This window comes from Phalangium opilio, unplaced genomic scaffold (genome assembly GCF_054372755.1).
Source record: "Phalangium opilio isolate 3A_F unplaced genomic scaffold, DU_Popi_V2 ptg000043l_1, whole genome shotgun sequence".
Classification (NCBI taxonomy): Eukaryota; Metazoa; Arthropoda; class Arachnida; order Opiliones; family Phalangiidae; genus Phalangium; species Phalangium opilio.
Window position 1 is genome coordinate 1,237,748 of NW_028324167.1, and position 22,126 is coordinate 1,259,873.

Consider the following 22,126-nt stretch of genomic DNA (forward strand, 5'->3'; position numbering starts at 1 on the left):
TTTTCAGGATGGAAATATTCAACATAATATAATAGTATTGCATTTCTTTCAGAGTAAATGGATAATTTTCCTTAAAATAACAGGGAATGTTCGTTCCTTGAAGGCAATTCACGGGATTTTCTTTAACTCAAGCCAATTCTTTTTCTTTCGTAATCATACCCATTTCAATTATTTGTCTTCAAAACAGTTCTTATTAAAAACAATAGTTAGGAGTAATTAAGTTAATATCAATGTACAATAATAAGAGGGTTTGTTGTGTTAATAATAATAAAAAATAAGGAATGAACAAAAGTTCTAACAAGCTCAGATCAATTGCGATTAAATAGTTCGGCAGTAAAACACTTTCAGCTATAAAGCAGCGAAGAAATTAGTGCCAATTTTAGTATAGCTAATTGTTTAACATGTATACAGTAACAAAATAAATTTTAATAAATGTATAATTAGCAATTGCGACTAACAATCATAATTTTCGGCAACACATCATATAGGTCTAACAATATCAATTAGAATATTACTAAGCCGATGTTAAGACTTCCAATATAGCGACGATTGTTGATGCTATTGATCCAATAACAATGATGCCCGCCGGCAGATAGAACTCTTTTAGTTCAATAAAATCTTCCTCCTCTTCTGGTTTCGCCCACTGGAAACTGTCCCAAGTGTATTTAGCCTTGATGCTTTTAATTTCGTATGATTTGGTTTCAAATGTTCGGTAGAGTCTATAAAGAAAAGAGATATTAATGTATCTAAATTTCTGCTAAGTACAGTCCTCTGAAAATCAGTAAGTTATAACAGAGGAAGGATGGCACTCTGTATTGTTTTACTACTTGAATTATGTAACATGATTCTTCCCAGGCGAGGAGCCCATTTTGTTCGCTCTTCTGTTCGTCGCACTTCAGATGGACATCGCGTCGAGGGGTGAATTCTATAACTGTTTGGTACTAAACTTTAGAAATCAACCCACAAACCTCGTCTTGACGTGAGATAAAAATCCACAAGCGTGCCTTACTGCAAATAGTTAAGCACTAACAGAGTAATGATGAGGGAAATATTTATCGCAAATATGATTCAGTTTAGTGACCTCGCTCCAAATGTTAAGGGATGTTGGGAAGAGTCATGTTACAATTACAACGCTTTGTGGTACACTTTCATCGAAGAGAAGTATTATATACTTCTGGTTATAGCATCACTTCTGAACAGTTGATCTATGTCTATATAAATCAAAGTCCTGACAGACTGACTGATAATCAACACCCAGCCCAAACCGCTTGCCCTGGAAGGCTGAAAATTTGCAGGAATGTTACTCATAAGTAGTAGGCACGTACTAAGAAAGATTTTTCCAATCCGCGGCCATCTTAAAAATTGGCGCCCAGAAATGTAAAAAATCTTCACTATGCAACAAAGTCCGCGCGTTTCCACCGATTTCACAAATATTTAGTACGCTGGTTTCCTTTAACCTATGGACGGGCTGAATAGTCTTTTGGGTTCGATTTGTTGCCATTTTTTTAAATGGCGGCCAAAAACTTAAAAACCCTTCTTTATGGAGAAATTTCCGCGTGAAAAGTAATAAAAAAATGTCCTGACGGGCTGACGGGCAACGCCGAGTGCCTCCGCTCCTAGCGTGCTACAAAATTATTAGTCATCAGTAAAATCTACCCGTTCTTTATATCATTTTGATGGAAGTTCTAATTACGACGACGCGGGTAACAGCTAGTTAGCAATACATACCCAACATTGATCTTTTCCATACACTGCTTTGAGAATCCCCAACGAAATGGCATTACAGTAAGTGAGTTGTAGACGCTGTCCTTCGACATATAGAGGTAATCCTTCTTTGCTTGGAATTTTTCAATGAGCAGGGTCACCTCAAAATTGTAATAATACGGGAACGGTAAAGGCAAAACAAATTCCGCATCTAAAATCAACTCCGGTGTTCTTTCAAGCGCCTCCATTGCATTCATTAATATGCTATTCATTGTTTTTGCTCTATTGTAAATTTCCTTCATATTTGGGTCGGCAGAAATCTATGAAAAAGTTTAAAATTTTTGAACTTCCATACCTGGATAGGTAAAATTTTTATAGTTTCATTTTCTCTCCTCTTAGAAAATGGCACTTGGAGTTTAATGCCTAGACACTCTTAATGTATTTAAAAGTTCTATATTGATTTTTCTTTCAATCTGTTTTTGTCTTGGAAACTGGTGCTTACCGAAGTTGGACTCAGAAACGCCCATTTTTCCTATGCTTCGCAATGCTACTTCTCTTATAGACCTTTTCGATGTAAAAAAGGGGCTAAACAACCCTCGCGACATAAAAGGGGTTTAATAAATAACAGTCTCTGCGCATTCTCTCGAGGAAAAAGTCTTGGTCTGCTTATACTGGATCTTTGGCCTTAATAGAAATATTTCTATTCTAACTACTGCGCGTAAAACGTGTCATATGCATATAATTTCAGACTCTCCTCCTGATCTCTCTACACTTTTGTGTTGCTCTTGTCTCTATAGCGAGTGTCTGACTTTGCGAAAACCTTTTATTGTCTCTGAAATATCAACCTTGTCAGATAGCAACGAGTGTCAGAGTCAGACATCTTATGAAAATCATCGTTCGAGTTCCTTCTTGGCTTGATCTTTACTGACCCAAGAAGTTTTGGAATCATTCATATTCACACCCAGGCAGATTCGACCAGTCGACTGTAAACTATGATTCACTTACTTGAAACATGTAATACATTGGAGTTCCGTAATACACAATTGGAATGACTTTGGGGTTAGCTCCAACATCCTTCATGTCATCCAGAGTAGTGTATTCGATGGGGATATTCGACTTTTGAAAACAAAGCAAGCCATTTGTCAGGAAGAAACAAATCAAGACCCATGTTGTTAGTGCGAGTGTACCCAATTTAGTACTTGGATTTATCAGAGTTTGCAAGAATTTAGTTAGTTCTGGCTCATTTTATTCCTCTACTGTTACCTTTCAATAGAATAGCCGGTGACAATTTGAAAGCAAAGTCAAGTTGTTTACGTAAAGCGTCTTTCATTCTCTTGATTTTGGTGTTTTTCTCGTTCAGATACAGAGTGGCTACTACACCGATTAGTACAATTAGAGTGATTCCTACAACCTGAAATTAAGAAAAGCATTAGAATTTTATGTGCTAAATCTTCACTTTCGAGAGCTAATGAAACTCACGATATCATCCATGACAAATAGCTTTGAAACTAGTCCTAATGGTTTTTCTTTTGGATTCATCGAAACTAGCTTCACTTCATCAATGTAGAAGGGTGCTGTGAATTGCACTTTTTCGAAACGTTCCCACGATGCGTATTGGCTCGCTACGACACAATCGTATCCCTGTATTTTAAAGAAAATTACATTAATCTGTCAAAGAAATAGATGTGGGCATTTATCTAGGTCTACATTGTATTAGACTATTACTAAGGTTCATTTAAAATCACTTAATTTTTCGGTCAAAAGTTTAAGTTCAGCGTCTGGGTCCATTCCCACTTCATCCTCAGGTGTTTTAACATTTACTCTGAAAGAAATTCAATATTATTATATTGTGTTGAATATTTCGATCCTGAAAACTTGCGTTTTGTTGCAGCTTCTTAGCAGAAACAAAACTCGTTCAGCCCAGTCGTTGTATATTGGTATCGTGTCTTGCAATAACTTGAAAAATAAAGGTGTTCATTTAGATTCTCACTAGGATACCATATAAAAATTAGTTTATACCGGAACTACTTGAACAGTGGCGATATTTTCGTCTTGGCTTGAGTTCATGTTTAAAGTTCAACAGATTTTATTTATAGTTCTCCCAATAAATTCGTGTTGACTCTGATTGTTTGAAGCGCGTTTTTTCTAGCCAAAGAGAAGGGAGTATGGATGCTGTGCAACGCTATGCCCCTAAGTGAACCTATAAATACTTTGGATTAGAGTTAAATTATTATTCCGATTTCAGAAACTGTTCCAATATTAATGGAAAAAATCTGTTTCGTTATATCGATATTGGAGGCGGAGAGCACGAAATACTGTTTACAGTTTTGGTAATAAATCTATGAATGCATAGTGCTGAGCTGATATAGGACCAAAAACTTTACTCCTAAAATTCATCACAAATGAGTTTTGGCTAAGCGCGCGTAATGGCCTTCTACTGTTAATGGAAGTAAACACTGAGAATATTTGAATGTTAAAATGTAATAATAGAAAGAAAAGGTTCATTGAAACATGTGTAGACCTAAACTATCCAAAAATTTGTGTCAACGTGAAATTATTCGTATTTTAAAGATATACAAACTTCTTTTGATAAATAGTACGGAACCGAGTTATTGACACTTGGATGAAAGAATTTCACTCGTCTTATTAAGTTTAGTTTTTGTTTGCTTTTAGTCCCCACTACTTTTGTTATTGAAATTCGTCTCTTCAAAGATGAAACTGATCTAACTTATCACTTTATTGCTACAGAATTTTAGCGGGCTACGAGCAAATTTTCGGTAGGGTTTACGGAATACTTTGAGGAGGCTAACTTTGAAATTTGTTGGGGGGGGGGGTTTAAAGCTCCTCAAAGAAAGGCCCAATAAGTGAAAAGAATCTAACGCACATCTTGGGTAAGGGATTATATGACCACTACCCACTGTTAGAGATAACAAAAGGTCACGGTCTAAATCATTTGTGCCTCTGGAGTAAGTACAACAAGACGATCATGCCTAATATAAAGATACGTCTTGTTTCCTTCGAGGTTACATTTCCATGCATATGATAGGCTAAGACATTTTTCTATTTCATTCGGGCATATGAAAAATTAACATTGCATTTGAAAATCATGTTTCCGTCTAAGAAGATACAAGCAAAAAAGCGTGTTGTGGCTTTTTCGTCAAGGTTGACCAATCAGTAATTAGTAGACAATTAGTCCCACCCTGTTTCCTGTTTTTAAATTTTGAAATATTTCGAAATTGGTTAACTATATAGACACAGCACAACCGCACGTAGCCTGCCGTTTGACTTTGTGATCATGTTGAATTGTTTCAGACGAAAGACGTTTTAGCATATTTTTTGACAAAACACTTGTGTTCTTTAAATGCTTTACATCTGGTAACATTACTCTTATTCCATTTCATCCATTATTCACCAGATAGCACCAAATTATCACACACGTTTTGAACATGATGAAAAGAAAGAGTCTGGTTCACTTAGGAGCTTTAAACTTACATCAACTTGCATAATTTTCCTCTTATGCCACTTATTGCTTATCGACTTACCATGTTCAAGTTATCATACATTTGCGTAAAAAATTGATCTCCGTAAATAACTTGTCTTTGCAAATATCAACCCAATCTTTTGGGTTTCAAGCACTTAAAGCGAGGGCAACTACTTTTTGCTACACTGAGTTTTTGTGTGTGCAGTAAGAATACGAAGGCCCTTCACTAAATTATCTAATGATTAAGTTTTGCTTATATTTTTCCATACCATTAGTCTTCTTTGAAGAAATCGTTAAAGGGTTCGTAGCTAATTTCGACTACTATGATATTTTGATAGCTCTAAATAATTGGAAAAAATCAATATTGGTTCTAACAATTTTTTATTTCAAAATTGATATTTAAATTTGCACAAAGCCAGCCCTTTGATTTCGCGATTATGTTATGAATCTCGCATTCTAGTAGCAAATATCTATTGAAACTGGCATAACAGTGCGCTTTCCTTAAACATTTCTTGGTGAAAATTTAAACCGTGAATATTGAAATAGATATTTCCAAAATCATTAGAAATTGATAAATGAAAGATGTTTTTCAAATTCTTTTGGATAAAATTGTTTCCATCAAAGCATTATTGATCGATTTATATACTACTATCTCTATAAGGTATACTCGTAAAAAAATAGAAGGAAAAATTACACAACTTTCAAGTATAAGCTACTTTCCGAAACTTGCCAAACCTCAAGATTAACCAATTAATACGCATTTTACAAGTACTCTGCGTAACATTTCAGGTGTCGTATCTGATAATGACCAAGTTTAATGCGTATGTAGAGCTATATTATATTAAAGACATGCAAACTTCGTGATTAATCAATTTTGGACCAAATACTAACAACAGCGAAAAGGCTTTATCGTTGAATGTATGTGGTACTTGTTTTAATACCTAAATCACTTAACGCAAGTCTTACTTCATCAATGTAAAGGCCTGCCGCATACTGCAGTTTTTGGAAACGTTAGCAAGATGCGTAATGCAAAATTCAACTGGGTTATTAATATGTGGTGAAAATTTTAAACAAATTATTTTTTAAGGTTATTTTATAAAATTTGAAGTTGCAAATGGTGTTTCACAGATTTTGACGAAGAGATTTATATTTTTCCTTAAAATATCACGGGAAAGTTCGTTCCTTGAAAACCATTTATGGGATTTTCTTTAACTTCAGACAATTCTTTTGTCCACTTATACTTTTAAGTTCTTTGTGTTCAAAAACAGTTTTATTACTAACAATTGTTAAGATTGAATTAATATCAAGCAGAATAATTACGGTGTGTAATTATTTTGTGTTAGTTGTATTAATAGTAAATAGGTAAAATCTAATTTATTAAAAATTTAAGATTAACTGCGATGTACTAGTTCGGTAGCGAAACATATCCATCTATAAAGCCACGAAGAAATTTGAGCCGATTTTTAGAAAAGCTAATTGGTTAATTTAAATAAATGTATAATTAACAATCGGCAACACAGCATAAAATATTATCAAACCAAGAAGCGATATATAGTTTACTAGGGAGAAGTTATAAGATTCCTAAGTATTCGCGCGCTATAGTCCCAGTCCCCCTTTCAGAAAACAAGGGGGGGGGCGAAAAAGAAGGTCAGACTATTCGCCTCTCCTCAGTCGGAAAATACGTGATTTTCGTCATTCGCGTCGCGCTGACGTGAGTTTACAAGAACCAATGAGATGCTGGTTTAAATTTTGAAGCGGGAATTAACTCCGGACCTGCGTTTGACCTGGAGATAAAGCTAGAAATGTGGGGAATTTAGACCTTCTCCCTAATAAACCAGATATCGCTTCTTGATCAAACTAAATAATAATAGCCCTATTCCGCGAATTTCAGAATAGCTAATTGGTTAACGTATGTACAGTAACAAAATAAATTTTAGTAAATTTTAAACTATCAATCATAATTTTTCAAGAATAAAGAAAATAAACAGTATCAAATTGATTATTAGAAAATCGATGTTAAGACTTCTAACATAGCGACGATTGTTGATGCGATTGATCCAATAACAATGATGCCCGCCGGTAGATAAAAGTCTTTTACTTTAGTAAAATATTCCTCGTCTTCCGGTTTCACCCATTGAAAACTGTCCCAAGTGTATTTAGCCTTGATGCTTTTGATTTCGTGTGATTTGGTTTCAAATGTTCGGTAGAGTCTGTAAGGAAAATATAAATTAACGTAGCAAAGTTTCTGCTCAGACGGTCCTCAAAAAAGCATTACAAATGAACAGTTCTTTAGCAATGCATACCCAACATTTATCTTTTCCATGCACCACTTTGAGAATCCCCAACGGAATGGCATTACAGTCAGTGAGTTGTAGACGCTGTTCTTTGACATATAAAGGTAATCTTTCTGCTCTTTGAAGTGTTCAATGAGATAGTGGATGTCAAAATTGTAATAATACGCGAACGGTAGGAGAAATACGAATTCCGTGTCGATTATCACCTCCGGTGTTCTTTCAATAGCCTCCAATGCAGTCATAAATATGCTGTTCATAGTTTCTGCTCTTTTGTAAATTGCTTTCATATTTGGGTCTGATGAAATCTAAGGCGAAGTAGAAAATTTTTAAACTTCTACACCTGGGTATACATTTTTGTGTAGTTTAAGTCCGCCGATATTTTTGAAAATGGCAGTCGAAAATTAATGCAAGAACATGAAGTCAAATGCCGAGTTGCGCAGTAGAGAGACCTCACATTTTTTCCCCATTGCACTTAACGACTTGAAATTGTAAACCCAGCATATCGTTGTCCTCTCCTTCTATATGTGCTTCTAGAAGAGTCTAAACGTACCCAATCTGGGTTTTACTTTATAGGTCAAAGTCTTGGTCTGCTTATGGTGAACCTTTGACCTTGATAGAAATTTTTCTATTCAAACTACTGCGCATAACAAGGTCAGACTTTGCGAAAACCTGTAAACGTTATGTGTCTCTGAAATATCAACCCTTCCAGATCATAACGAGTGTCATAGTCAGACATTTTATAAAACTTCATTGTTCTAGTTCCTTCTTGGCTTCATCTTTACTGACTTGGACGTTTTGGATTGATTCAAATTCACACCCACTCAGATTTACGCTTTCAAAAAACTATAGTCGACCGGTCGACCGTAAACTATGATTCACTTACTTGAAACATGAAATACATTGGAGTTCCGTAATACACAATTGGAATGACTTTGGGATTAGCTGCAACATCCTTCATGTCATCCAGAGTAGTGTATTCGATGGGGATATTCGACTTTTGGAAACAAAGCAAGCCATTTGTCAAGAAAAAACAAACCAAGAGCCATGTTCCAAAAGCGAGGCTACCCAAAGTGGTCACTGGATTTATCAGGGCATCTGTAAACGGTATCCGTTATTTTGGGCGTAGATATTTCCATTGGTCTGCTATAGCAGATATAGTTTCGTCATTGTGTATGGGGGCTAAATGAAAGAGAATTTTGTGCCATATCTTTTTTAATGGCCTACTACTATTGTCTTGTCTTCGTTTGTTGAGTAAGATAAGGGACTAGAAGTATCGAGGTTACCAAATTCTTCTCTTGGCTAAAGCGAATATTCTTGATAACACACCAACAGTTGGCCCTCTGGTAACGGTTTCTGAATTTTCCCTCCTAAACGTAAGATGCTCGCGGCGGTAGACGGCCGAACTAGATTGAAGCACCCGCTTTAGGTTGAGGGGAAGGGGGTAAGAAATTTTTTTGGAACTCAACCAATATTTTTCTCTCTAGTGTAGGGGCGATGGAAGCGGCATAAAATCCTCAAATTTGTTCACTAGTGCCAGGATCTATTACCAATGCTATAGCACCTAGCGTCTAGTCTCTTATCGTGTTTTTGGTTTTATATATAGAAATAATTCCAAGAATAAACCCTCTAAACTTGTATGAATGATCTACTCGAATATATTAATGAACCATTCTTAATACTCGACTGTTACCTTTCAATAGAATAACAGGTGACAATTTGAAAGCAAGGTCAAGTTGTTCACGTAAAGCGTCTTTCGATCTCTTTATTCTTTCGGTTTTCTCCTTCAAATACAGAGTGGCTACTACTCCGATTAGAATAATTAGAGTTATAAATACAGCCTGAAATTAATTAAATCGTATGAACTTTATTCGCAAAATTTTCACTCTCGAGAACTAACGAAACTTACGACATCGTCCATGACAAATAGCTTTGAAACCAGTCCTAATGGTTTTTCCTTTGGATTCATAGAAACTAGCTTCACTTCATCAAGGTAAAAGGGTGCCGTGTACTGCACTTTTTGGAAACGTTCCCACGATGCATATTGGTTTGTTACGATACAATCGTATCCCTGTATTTTAATGAAAATTACATTAAATTTTCAAATAACTTGAAGTGGATGTTTGCCGATGTCTATATTCTATTTGACTATTTCGAAGGTTCATTTGAAAATACCCCCCCCCTCTCTATGCATTGTAAAGGCGTTAGATAAGTGGCAATAAGTCGCAAGATGACTTGGTCCAATTAGCTAGCTGAACTTTAAACTTTAAACTTTAATACTTAATTCGTCTGTTAAAAGTTTAAGTTCCTTATCTGGATTCATCCCTACACCATCTTCAGGCGTTTGAACATTTATTCTGAAAGAGGAATCAAATTTAATTTATTGTGGTGAATATTTCAATCCGCGAAACTTGCGTTTTGTTGCAGCTTTTTAGCAGAATCAAAACTCGTTCAGCCCAGTCGTTGTATATTGGTATTGTGTCTTGTAACAACTTGTAATATAAAAGTTTTCATTTAGCATCTCGCTAGGATACAATTTAAAAGTAAGTTACTACCGGAACTGTTTGAGCAGTGACGATATTTTCATCTTTGCTTGCATTCATGTCCGTTTTTCAATAATTATGTACTTCTCGAAGTCGGCTATGTCCCTACATAGAAACATCGAGAAACTGTTTGTGGTGAATTTTGCTAGCCTGCACAAAGAAGATACTGGTGCTATGCATCGCGACTTCTATAAATTAATTTTTGAAAGAAAAATGTTTTTCTTAAAACTATTTCATTTTTGAGAGAAATTACTATACAAATGCAGTTTTACTTTTGGGATGAAAAAAGCGTTTTACTTTCTATACAATATCCAAATCAAATGGATAGAAAGCGTATCTAGTTTTAGGGATAAAGACGCTTGTGACGTACAAAACACGGTTTATTTGTAACTAAAGCCAGATCGACTATTTTCTAAGCACATAGAGGGCAAATTGAAATTGCACCATGTACTTTAGCTTAATTCCTACTCTTTTTATGAATTTTTAAAGACAACAAAAACTTAGATGAGACCGCTTCTTATTCTCAATCCATTCGCCATTCAATAAATTTGCATTACATCGTTAACTTTACATATCACCGAAGCTATTTTATGGGATACTAGACTTTTGGCATTTAGGGATTAAAATTCCATTGTATTTCTTTAATCGCTTTAAACTTACTTTTCCTAGCATCCTTCTTCTCTCCTGCCACTTTTACCTATTGATTTCTTGTGTTCAAGTTATCGAAATATTTGAAGTAAAAATTTGATCTCCGTATATAGGGTTGGTACTGGTAATTGGGAACACTTTTTACAAATCTTTGAATAACTTCGGTGGCGCTAACGTTAGACACCTGAAACTTTCAGGACATGAAATTTGATTCTTTAGACACAATTCGCTATGATTTCAGCTTTTTAACTCTTTTAAATTTTGCACAATATCCTATTTCCAAAACCCCTTAGAGGAACCCAAATGTGAACAGTCGCTGGTAAATGTAAACACCCTGACCCTAAATAGTGAACGCGGGACCCAAATGTGAACACTAATGCTAATCTAATGGGAGGAATAAAAAAGGCCCTAGGAAAAAAAGCTACCAATACGTAGGGCCTAAATTCATGCACCTAGATTAAAGTTTACGCAGATTTCATAAGTGATAATTGGATAATATAGTTGAAAACCATACCTGAGTCAAAATGCTCAGTAATTCGTTGAGAAGTCACATTTTATTCAGTCCCTAGCATAACAGCTGACACGGTTTGCCGTTTTCCCGCCCAATAAGTAGTGGTAGCTACGGCCCTTTTACGGATAAATTGGTAAGTTTACTAAAGGCGCGAAATTTAAGTATTTTTTTGGGTCAATGATGTATTTTGAAGTTAATATTATCCGAAAGTAGGTTTTTAATACCACTTTTACGTTTTATATTTAAGTAAAGTAGCTTAAAAATGATTCTAATTAACCTCGAAACGTCGTGTTCACATTGGCAATTTTTACTTGGTTTTTTCCAACTCTATTTTTGAATCGAATTCCGAACCGAAACCAGAGATTTTAATATCAATTTTATAGCAAAAAACGTGATCTATCTAACGATTAAAGGTTTGTTATCGTGGGATTATTGTAACTCTCGCTAAAGCTTATTCCCCGATGGTATTGTATTAAGAAACACCTAAAATTGGCATCAACTTAAGTTGATCAGTCCGAGTTGGTGTGTATATTGGCCCGTATCTTTTATCCACGTATTCCTAGAATATTCGGACGATTTTTATCGTAATCCTCGATATTCAATCTACAAATTGAGCCTTTTTAAAAGGAATATGAGCCGCCCAAAAATTAGTTACAAAATTTTAAAGAAAAAGTGTTCACATTTACAATCGTTCACAATTACCGGTACCAACCCTACATCCTGTCACAGCCCTCCTCCTCTTTCGCTGTTTATAGTTTTGAAGAGAATTACAAAATAAGCGTCCTTCCAAATAGAAATTTCAATTTTCTTTTATAGTTTTTCGTAAATTTTTAAAAACAATGGCTTACCCCCACGCCCGCCTTCCCGATTTTCTAGTGGGTATTAAAGTACCGCAGGGTTCGTACACGACCTGGAAAAGTCTGGGAAATTGAAAATAGGCCTAAAAAGTCAGGGGAAAATATTTTTGAATTAAAAGTCAGGCAATAGTCAGGCGAAAATATTTTTGAATTAAAAGTCAGGTAATAGTCAGGGGAAAATATTTTTGAATTAAAAGTCAGGTAATAGTCAGGGGAAATTGGAAGTTGTAATGGATAGGCGGGTACACTAGCCATACAGTAACCTCAAAATCGCTGTAGGCTGTAGGCAATTTCACACGTATTTGAAACTAAGGTCTAGAGTAGGCCTGTGCGGGTAGTGATTTTTGGGTTTCGGGTCGGGTACGGGTAGTTGAAAAAACTTCCAATCGGGTATCGGGTCGGGTACCCGGATTTCTAACGGGTACTCGAATAATAATGCCTAGCTAAACTACCATTCGTCGGGTGCTTTTCGGGTAGCAAAAAATCATATCGGGTACTTATCGTCATGAAATACTTTTTTTTGTGAAAAAAATAAGTGTCATGAAAGACTTGGATACCATTGTGGCGAAAAGTACAAAAATAAGACGCTAAAGGTGGAATTCAAAAACGTCGGACGCAACGCAATTCAGTACAGGCAAAGGCAGGGCGTCGTGCGCAAACTTCCGCCTTTTGCGCACGACGCCCTGCCTTTGCCTGTACTAAATTGCGTTGCGTCCGATGTTTATGAATTCCACCTTTTAAGCTATTAGCGAGGATTAAAATAATGAATAATACTGAGCATTGTGGAAAAGTTTACTCAAACTTAAGTTCTTCTAAGTTCAAGAAACTTTGGCAAACTAATACCCAATTGTCCTAAGCCTTGTCACGGGTAATGAGCGGGAAAATTTAAATATTCGAATAATTTCGGGTATTAAGAAATTAAGTTTTCGGGTATCGGGTCGGGTACCCGACCGGGTAATTTTCGGATACCGGGTACTCGCACAGGCCTAGTCTAGAGGTCCTGCATTGGAGCTAAAAAAACTGGCGGATATTTACCTGAAGATCCTGAAGTTTTTAATCTCTTGACAGCACGTACCAAGCTGCTACGTCACATAGAGACGTGGGTTTGCGCGTGCTTAGAACCCATGTTGTAACAGAGTATATGCAGAATAAGCTGTCGTCCGAAATAGGGAGTTGCCTATCCTGTAGAGTGAAAAGAATTTCCTCACGCGCATTCTTTATCTATGGTAATAGTTTCAAAAAGAGGGCTAAAAAAATTGGGACTTGAATTTTTGTCAAAAGGAGCCTTTTTATGAACTCCTTCGGTGGAAGGGTAAGAACACCCTTCATCTCTACTCCCCCCCCTGCAAAGTATTCTTTTCTCGGGAGGGATGAACACCCTTCGGTACTGCTTTCCTCCCCCAGCAACATAAGGATTTTATGTAAAGGCCAATTTCAAAAAAGGACCAGCAGACTAAGCCCCCCCCCCATCATTTTTTGACGGCCACGCTTTTGATGGAATCTGATGGGGTAGAACTTCAATATTTCTGGTCTCAGGCTCTAAACCCAGTGACACACTGAGACATTTCGTGAATTTCAAGGTCGTCCGCCAAACACCAATGTATCTCTTGTGTGTAAAATTTATATGCTATTTGGCTTGAAAGGCCAAATTTTCAGTCTGCAAGTGGCTTTACTAATTTATAGCGTATATTTATTTAGACTCTATTAATTTATTTGATTAAAAAAGCCTAATTTAATTTAAATGAAATAGTATAATTTTAATTGCAACTAGCCTTTTTTAATCATATAAATATTATAAAAAAACCGTTTCTACAATCGGAAAAAACCTGATATATACTACATCGTTGATTTTGGGTCGCCACTCACTGTTCTTGTCACGGCTTCTAAGGGACAGATATTATTTATTCTAACCGTTTCATATAACACCACCATTTATTAAAGCGGTAACATTACGTCAAGACAATTAATATCACATGTCATGACAGCATCAACTATTAAAGCGCTAATATTACGTCATGACAATTAATTTCACATGTCACAGCTAAAAACTGTCGATTCTTATCAGGGGCGTCAACTACATTATCTTAACACATTTTCTTTACTTTTTATTTCGGCTGACGTTTTTGCCATCACTTCGTTGTTATGGCAAAAATTATTTATTTTTACCTTCAAAAAATGTCAGCCGAAATAAAAAGTAAAGAAAATGTGTTAAGATAATGAAGTTGACGCCCCTGATAAGAATCGACAGTTTTTAGCTGTGACATGTGAAATTAATTGTCATGACGTAATATTACCGCTTTAATAAATGGTGGTGTTATATGAAACGGTTAGAATAAACAATATCTGTCCCTTAGAGGCCGTCACAAGAACAGTGAGTGGCGACCCAAAATCAACGATGTAGTATATATCAGGTTTTTTCCGATTGTAGAAACGGTTTTTTTATAATATTTATATGATTAAAAAAGGCTAGTTGCAATTAAAATTATACTATTTCATTTAAATTAAATTAGGCTTTTTTAATCAAATAAATTAATAGAGTCTAAATAAATATACGCTATAAATTAGTAAAGCCACTTGCAGACTGAAAATTTGGCCTTTCAAGCCAAATAGCATATAAATTTTACACACAAGAGATACATTGGTGTTTGGCGGACGACCTTGAAATTCACGAAATGGCTCAGTGTGTCACTGGGTTTAGAGCCTGAGACCAAAAAGATTGAAGTTCTACCCCATCAGATTCCGTCAAAAGCGTGGCCGTCAAAAAATGATGGGGGGCTTAGTCTGCTGGTCCTTTTTTGAAATTGGCCTTTACATAAAATCCTTATGTTGCTGAGGAGGAAAGCAGTACCGAAGGGTGTTCATCCCTCCCGAGAAAAGAATACTTTGCAGGGGGGGGAGTAGAGATGAAGGGTGTTCTTACCCTTCCACCGAAGGAGTTCATAAAAAGGCTCCTTTTGACAAAAGTTAAATTCCCAATTTTGTTAGCCCTCTTTTTGAAACTATTACCATAGATAAAGAATGCGCGTGAGGAAATTCTTTTCACTCTACAGGATAGGCAACTCCCTATCTCGGACGACAGCTTATTCTGTATATACTCTGTTACAACATGGGTTCTCAGCACGCGCAAACCCACGTCTCTATGTGACGTAGCAGCTTGGTACGTGCTGTCAAGAGACTAAAAACTTCAGGATCTTCAGGATTTAAAATATCCGCCAGTTTTTTTAGCTCCAGTGCAGGACCTCTAAGTAGACCTTATTTTCAAATACGTGTGAAATTGCCTAAGGCCTATTACACGTATTTGAAACTAAGGCCTAGAGGCCCGTGCACCCGGGCTAAAAAAACTGGCGGATATTTTAAATCCTGAAGAACCTCAAGTTTTTTCTCTATTGTCAGCACGCATAAACCTAGGTTGCATAGAGACCTAGGTTTGCGCGTGCTGACAACCGATGTTGTAACAGAGTATATACAGAATAAGCTGCCGTCCGAGATAGGGTGTTGCCTATCCTATAGCGTGAAAACAAATTTCCTCACGCGCAGTTTTTATCCATGCTATTACTACCGTGATAGAAGGCCGGAGACCAAGGAGCCTGTATAATAGGCGATTTAAAAAATGACGTTTCAAGGGAAAAATGCCTTCCATCTCCGCTTTCCTCCCCCATTACATCGTTTGTACAGGGAACTTTTTAAAAAGGTTTGGTCTATTATGTAGTGAATCATACATGTTGTAGAACAAACATAACAAATCTTTATTAAAGGTTAAGAATATCATAAATAAATTAATACAGCTTTAATTGGGACGGATTAATGTAATTAAACTGGTTGAAATATCAAAGCGAACTGACTGTGCAAAGTAAAGAGGGCTGACAAAGATAACAGTTGGATGACGTCACCTTATCGATCTCTCCCTATCTTTCCTTATCTGACCAACTAGTCTATTCTGATCAAAGCCTACTATGTCTATTTTTTATCAACAAGCTCTCCCTCTTTGACAGAATAAGTAAAATACCATTACATAATTATTTCAACATTTGAAGTAAATCTATACATTTTTGAAAATTTATCTTACGTAGAGCTTTAGTAAAGATATCGGCTACGTTACTTTTAGTATTGACATATTGTAAATCAAACACTTTCTTATTTATGTTTTCGCGTATAAAGTGATACCTTATATCGATGTGTTTTGATCGATGATTTTCTATTGCATTTTGTGCATAATATATAGCTGATTCGTTATCACAGAATACACAAGGTTTCAATAATCTAATGTTAAACACAGTACTCAATTTTATCATTATAGGGTTAAGCCATAATAATTCCTTAATAGTCTCTGATAACGCGACATATTCGGCCTCCATGGTCGAAAGTGTGATGGATTTCTGCTTAAAGGCTCGCCATGATATTGCTGATGAACCGTAATAAAAAATGTAGCCGCAAGTTGACCTTCGTGTGTCCTTATCTGCCGCCCAGTCGCTGTCTGAATATAGGTTTAATCTGGGCTCCTCTTCTTGCGTATAATGTAGTCCATAATCCCGAGTGGTTATAACGTAACGCGCTAGTTGACATAATCTCTGCCAATGTACGAATCCGGGATTGGCATTAAATTGGGATAGGGTTATCACTGTATAAAGAATATCTGGACGAGTCCGCTGGGCCAAGAAAAGTAACGTTCCAATTAATGCTTGATAAGGATATTTCTTCATTTTTTCTTGTTCTTCTTGGGTTTCTGGACAGTCTTGTCTCGTTAAATTAATACTCGGTACTATCGGTAAGCTGACAGGGGTTTCCACTGTTATGTTGAATTTCTTGGCAATATGGTCTATGTAAGTGGATTGATGTAACTTGATTCCATCTTGATCTTCCTTTATCTCCACACCTGAGATTTTCGTTAAGGGTCCGAGTACGGTTAATTCATACGTCTTCATTAACTCCTCTTGGATTTGTTTCATAGTTGATGTATCCTTGGTCATAATAACTAAATCGTCCACGTATACCATGATGACGGCCTTCATATATTTGTGATAAACGCAATTCGTTCCCATCAATTTATTGCACCCCAGCTTCGTGAATGTCCGATCCAATTCGTCAAACCATTGTCTTGCACTCTGAGGTAAACCATATAATGACTTCGTTAATTTTAAGCAGTGTTGCGATGGACCAGCGAAACCGTGGTATCCGGGAATTAAATCCATGTAGACTTCTTTGTCAAGTTGTCCATACAAATAAGCGTTCTTGACATCTACATGGCAATGTTGCCATCCAAGGTTGATGATGAATACCGTTATTAATAGTCGAAATATTGCGAAGTTGACGACAGGAGCGAATGTATCATTGTAGTCAATGCCTTGAATTTGGTTAAACCCTTTGGCAACGAGTCTCGCCTTGTATCTAATGATATTCCCAAGATTATCCTTCTTAGTTACGAAAACCCATCGACATCCGGTTATCTTCTTCCCATGAGGTTTCGGAACTGTAGTCATAACTTGTCTGTCTGTAAGCGTTTTTATTTCGTCATCCATTGCAGCTTCCCATAACTCTTTTTCAGGTGACTTGATGGCTTCTTCGAAATTCTTGGGGATCAAGACTTCCGTACATTGGGCTTCATAAAATTCTTCGTTATCTTCTTGTACCTCGTTTTGGTCTTGTACCGCATGTGGGATATTCGTTGTGGAGAAATCAAACAATGACATACTATAGTTCAACCCATTCTGTCGTTGATACTGTTTGACTTCATGTGTTGACCGTAACCTCTTGCCGTCGGAATCTTTATAGTAGGAGATATCAGTTTTTCCAGCTCTTCTCCCTGATTGTCGTATGCGCACTTCTTTCTTCCAGCCAGGTAATCCTTCCACATTTGTGATGATCTTCGCTACTGGTTCCTGGGGCTCAGTTGCTGGATTTGGTTCTTCTTGCTCTGGTGCAATGGGTTCGTTAATGACCACTGGTGCCTCTTCTATCTGGTCCTGCACTTCTTCAGTTACATCTTGTTTCTCATCGTTATGGGTTGGCCATATATATGTATATTCATCTCTTGGGTTCTTCATCGCTGTGAGTGCGATCATGCCTACAACGTCTTCATCAAATTCCACATGTTTTGATTCGATGATTCGTTTTTCACCTGGATACCATATTCGATATCCCCTTGTTTGAACAGCATATCCAACTAAAATCCCTTTCGTGGCTCTATTGTGCAGTTTCCTTGCTCGCAATGGTTTCGGTATATGCACATAGGTCAAACATCCTATTTTCCGTAAATGTCTAACGCTGGGGTGTTTACCGTTCCATACTTCCAATGGGACTTTGGTACCCAATTTTGAATGTTTCAGGCGATTCTTGATGTAGGCTGCGGTGCGTACCAACTCCGACCATAATGAGTGTGGCAAGTGAGATTCTTCAAGATAGATTCGCACCATTTCTACCAACGTTCGATTTATCCTTTCGGCGATCCCATTCATTGCCGGTGAATATGTGTTTGTTCTTTGGTGTTGGATTCCTTCCTTGATACAAAATTCATCGAACTTGTTTGAACAGTATTCTAATCCGTTGTCGGTTCGTATGATTTTTAAAGTCTTCCCCATCTGTTTTTCTACCAGTGCCTTATACGCCTTGAAACGATCGAAGACTTCATCCTTCCTTGCCATTGTATAGATATGAACGTATCTGCTATAATCGTCAACAAAAGATACGTAGTATCGTGACCCGTCCATGGATTGTACGGGTGCTGGGCCCCAGACATCTGAATGTACCAGTTCGAGACATTCCTTGCTCATGATCAGCGTATTTCTTTTATGGCTCTGCGTTGTACTTTTGCTCACTTTGCAAGCATCACATACTGGTAACGGTAATGTTATCGATTCCAATCCTTGTAGCATTTGATGTTTTGACATGAATTGCAAATCTTGACCATTTACATGTCCTAGGCGACTATGCCATTTTTCAGTAGAGGATATACTGACGTGAGCTTCAGGCTCGAAGTACGGTTCTTCATATAGGACTTGTACTTCCAATACGTAAAAGTTGTTCCTCATCTTGGCCTCGAATATTTTTTGTCCATTGGGGAAATAAGAAACGAATCTCTGGTTCTCGATGATACTCTTGAATCCAGCTTTATCCATAAGTCGTACTGATAGTAAATTTTTACTCATCCCTGGTGTATGAATAACACCCGTTAAACGTAGATATGTGGTTTCTTCACCGTTGTGCATCTGGATCATGATATCACCTTTCCCTACTGCTTTCGACTGTCCTTCTCCAAGAGAAACGTCCGATTCTTCTTTAGTGTTCGTGTGAAACCAACTTTTGTTGTTACAAAAGTGATGTGATGCTGGCGAATCAAGGACCCAATCGTTTATTCCCGTTGAACTATAACATGCTGAGGCGATGCATGCATTCATCCCTCTGTCTTCTTGCCTTTTTGATTTCTGCGGTTGATGTCCAGTCCTCCGTCTAGATCTACATTCATTTGATTTATGACCTTTTCGTCCGCAGTTATAACATGCCCCGTTGAATGGTCGTCGTTGATAGCTTGACTGAGGCTGTTGTTGCTGTTGTGAGCTTGATTGTACATGAAATGCAGTACTTGCTTCTCCTTGCCTTTCTTTTTCGAGCTGCCTTTCATACTCTTCTATCAACTTCTCCTTGATTAATTCTGGTTTGAACTCTGATGCAGGTGCATAATAGATCTGTTGCGTTAAAGCTTCATACTTGTCCGGTAGTGATGCAATCATTATGTATGCAAAATCCTTATCTTCTATCGTCTCACCGGCATTTTCCAAACGTCCTCGTAATTCATACAGGCCCTCTATGAATGATGTCATGGTATCTCCTGGATTATATGTCGAAGTATATAATGCTCTTCTTAATGATCCGATTCTCACCCGCGAACTGGGTTCAAAACGTCGTAAAATCGCTGCTCACGCCTCTACTGGATCAGTTATACCGTGAATGACACTCTTCACATCATCGCCGAGGCTTAATGCTATCGTCACGAATGTCTGTTCTTTCTTTGTCTCATACTTTTCTTTGACCGCGGCCGTTGCTTCTTCGCCAGGCACAGGTTCAGTTTCTAGAATGACTTTCCACAATGAATGTAATCGTAATGTCATTTCAATGTCATACCGCCATTGCTTATAATTCGCGGGGGTTAACTTAGTTATTTGTCCGACTCTATATGTTGCCGCTTCGTTACTGTCCGCCATTTTATACCGGTCGCATGTACCCGATTTCGTTCCGATAATAAAACGTCCGTCCGAGTTCACTTAAGCCTTAGTCACTACATAACCACGCTCTGCTACCATTTGTGGTCTATTATGTAGTGAATCATACATGTTGTAGAACAAACATAACAAATCTTTATTAAAGGTTAAGAATATCATAAATAAATTAATACAACTTTAATTGGGACGGATTAATGTAATTAAACTGGTTGAAATATCAAAGCGAACTGACTGTGCAAAGTAAAGAGGGCTGACAAAGATAACAGTTGGATGACGTCACCTTATCGATCTCTCCCTATCTTTCCTTATCTGACCTACTAGTCTATTCTGATCAAAGCCTACTATGTCTATATTAATAAAAACTGTCATTGTACACAAAGACCGGAAAGTGTAATAGATAAGGCTACAATATTAACTGCCTGAAGTAACAGATATTCAAATTTTCACTTTTGAAGACATGATTATAAAAGATCAATTATTTTAAAAAATTCTTATCTTACTTTTTTTCACCGAAATTACTTCGGTAAAGTATTTCAACAATTAGAAACATGCGCGTCATTTAAAAAATACTACGGGCTTACGTATTATTTTTTATCAAAAATTTACAATTAGGTAGTGAATTCAGCCAGATAAAGAGAATAAAATGGACAGAAAATCGTTGAGGGCTGATAAAATATAAACCCTATGAAACTTAGCAAAACGTATTCTTCAATTGTAAAGCTTTCGAAGTATTAAATATTAAAGTGCTGTATAGCTCTCAAAGATCACAATCAATCTACAGATCTTTTCGACACAAATAACTAAATCACAATGAAAAGGCCAATGTTATTTTCCGCTTCTCAATATATCCAATTTTAAAATATGAAAATTTAAACTCTTCAAGAGAAATCTTTTCAGATATCCAAGCATTTGAAACTCCTAGAATCAAATCTTAGTCGAAAGTAAAAAGCTAGTATCCCTTAAACCCTTCTAGGTGACATTTTTTTCATGAATTACTATTGAGAACAAAATACTTGGGTAAATATTGCTGAAAAATATTTTGGGAAAATTAAATTTTGGTGAAAAAAGTAAGATAAGAATTTTTAAAAATAATTGATGTTTTATAATCATGTCTTCAAAAGTGAAAATTTGAATATCTGTTACTTCAGGCAGTTAATATTGAAGCCTTATCTATTACACTTTCCGGTCTTTGTGTACAATGACAGTTTTTATTAATATCTGTCACTTCAGTCTTCATATTAATTAAAATTGTTTAGAAAATATAGGAGAGAAAAAGTCTTAGGACGTTGCGCGTCCATTGGTAATCTAGCTTAATTACCAGTCGTCGGTAATCCGGCTTAATTACCAGTCGTCGGTAATCCGGCTTAATTACCAGTCGTCGGTAATCCGGCTTAATTACCAGTCGTCGGTAATCCGGCTTAATTACCAGCCGTCGGTATTCCTCCTTAATTACCAGCCGTCGGTATTCCTCCTTAATTACCAGCCGTCGGTATTCCGGCTTAATTACCAGCCGTCGGTATTCCTTCTTAATTACCAGCCGTCGGTATTCCTTCTTAATTACCAGCCGTCGGTAATCCGGCTTAATTACCAGCCGTCGATAATCTGGCTAAATTACCAGTCGTCGGTGATCTAGCTTAATTACCAGTCGTCGGTAATCTAGCTTAATTACCAGTCGTCGGTAATCTAGCTTAATTACCAGTCGTCGGTAATCTAGCTTAATTACCAGTCGTCGGTAATCTAGCTTAATTACCAGTCGTCGGTAATCTAGCTTAATTACCAGTCGTCGGTAATCTAGCTTAATTACCAGTCGTCGGTAATCTAGCTTAATTACCAGTCGTCGGTAATCTAGCTTAATTACCAGTCGTCGGTAATCTAGCT

General features: G+C 36.8%; 1 long non-coding RNA gene across 1 annotated transcript; it reads right to left on the reverse strand.

Annotated features, from left to right (window-relative positions):
• Positions 1-8,930: 8,930 nt before the first annotated feature.
• On the reverse strand, positions 8,931-9,459 carry LOC149677286 (uncharacterized). The gene is made up of 2 exons (XR_016366407.1): positions 9,386-9,459; positions 8,931-9,317 (listed from the first exon to the last, which is right to left on the reverse strand). It is a non-coding gene; the product is annotated as an uncharacterized LOC149677286 (long non-coding RNA).
• Positions 9,460-22,126: the final 12,667 nt, after the last annotated feature.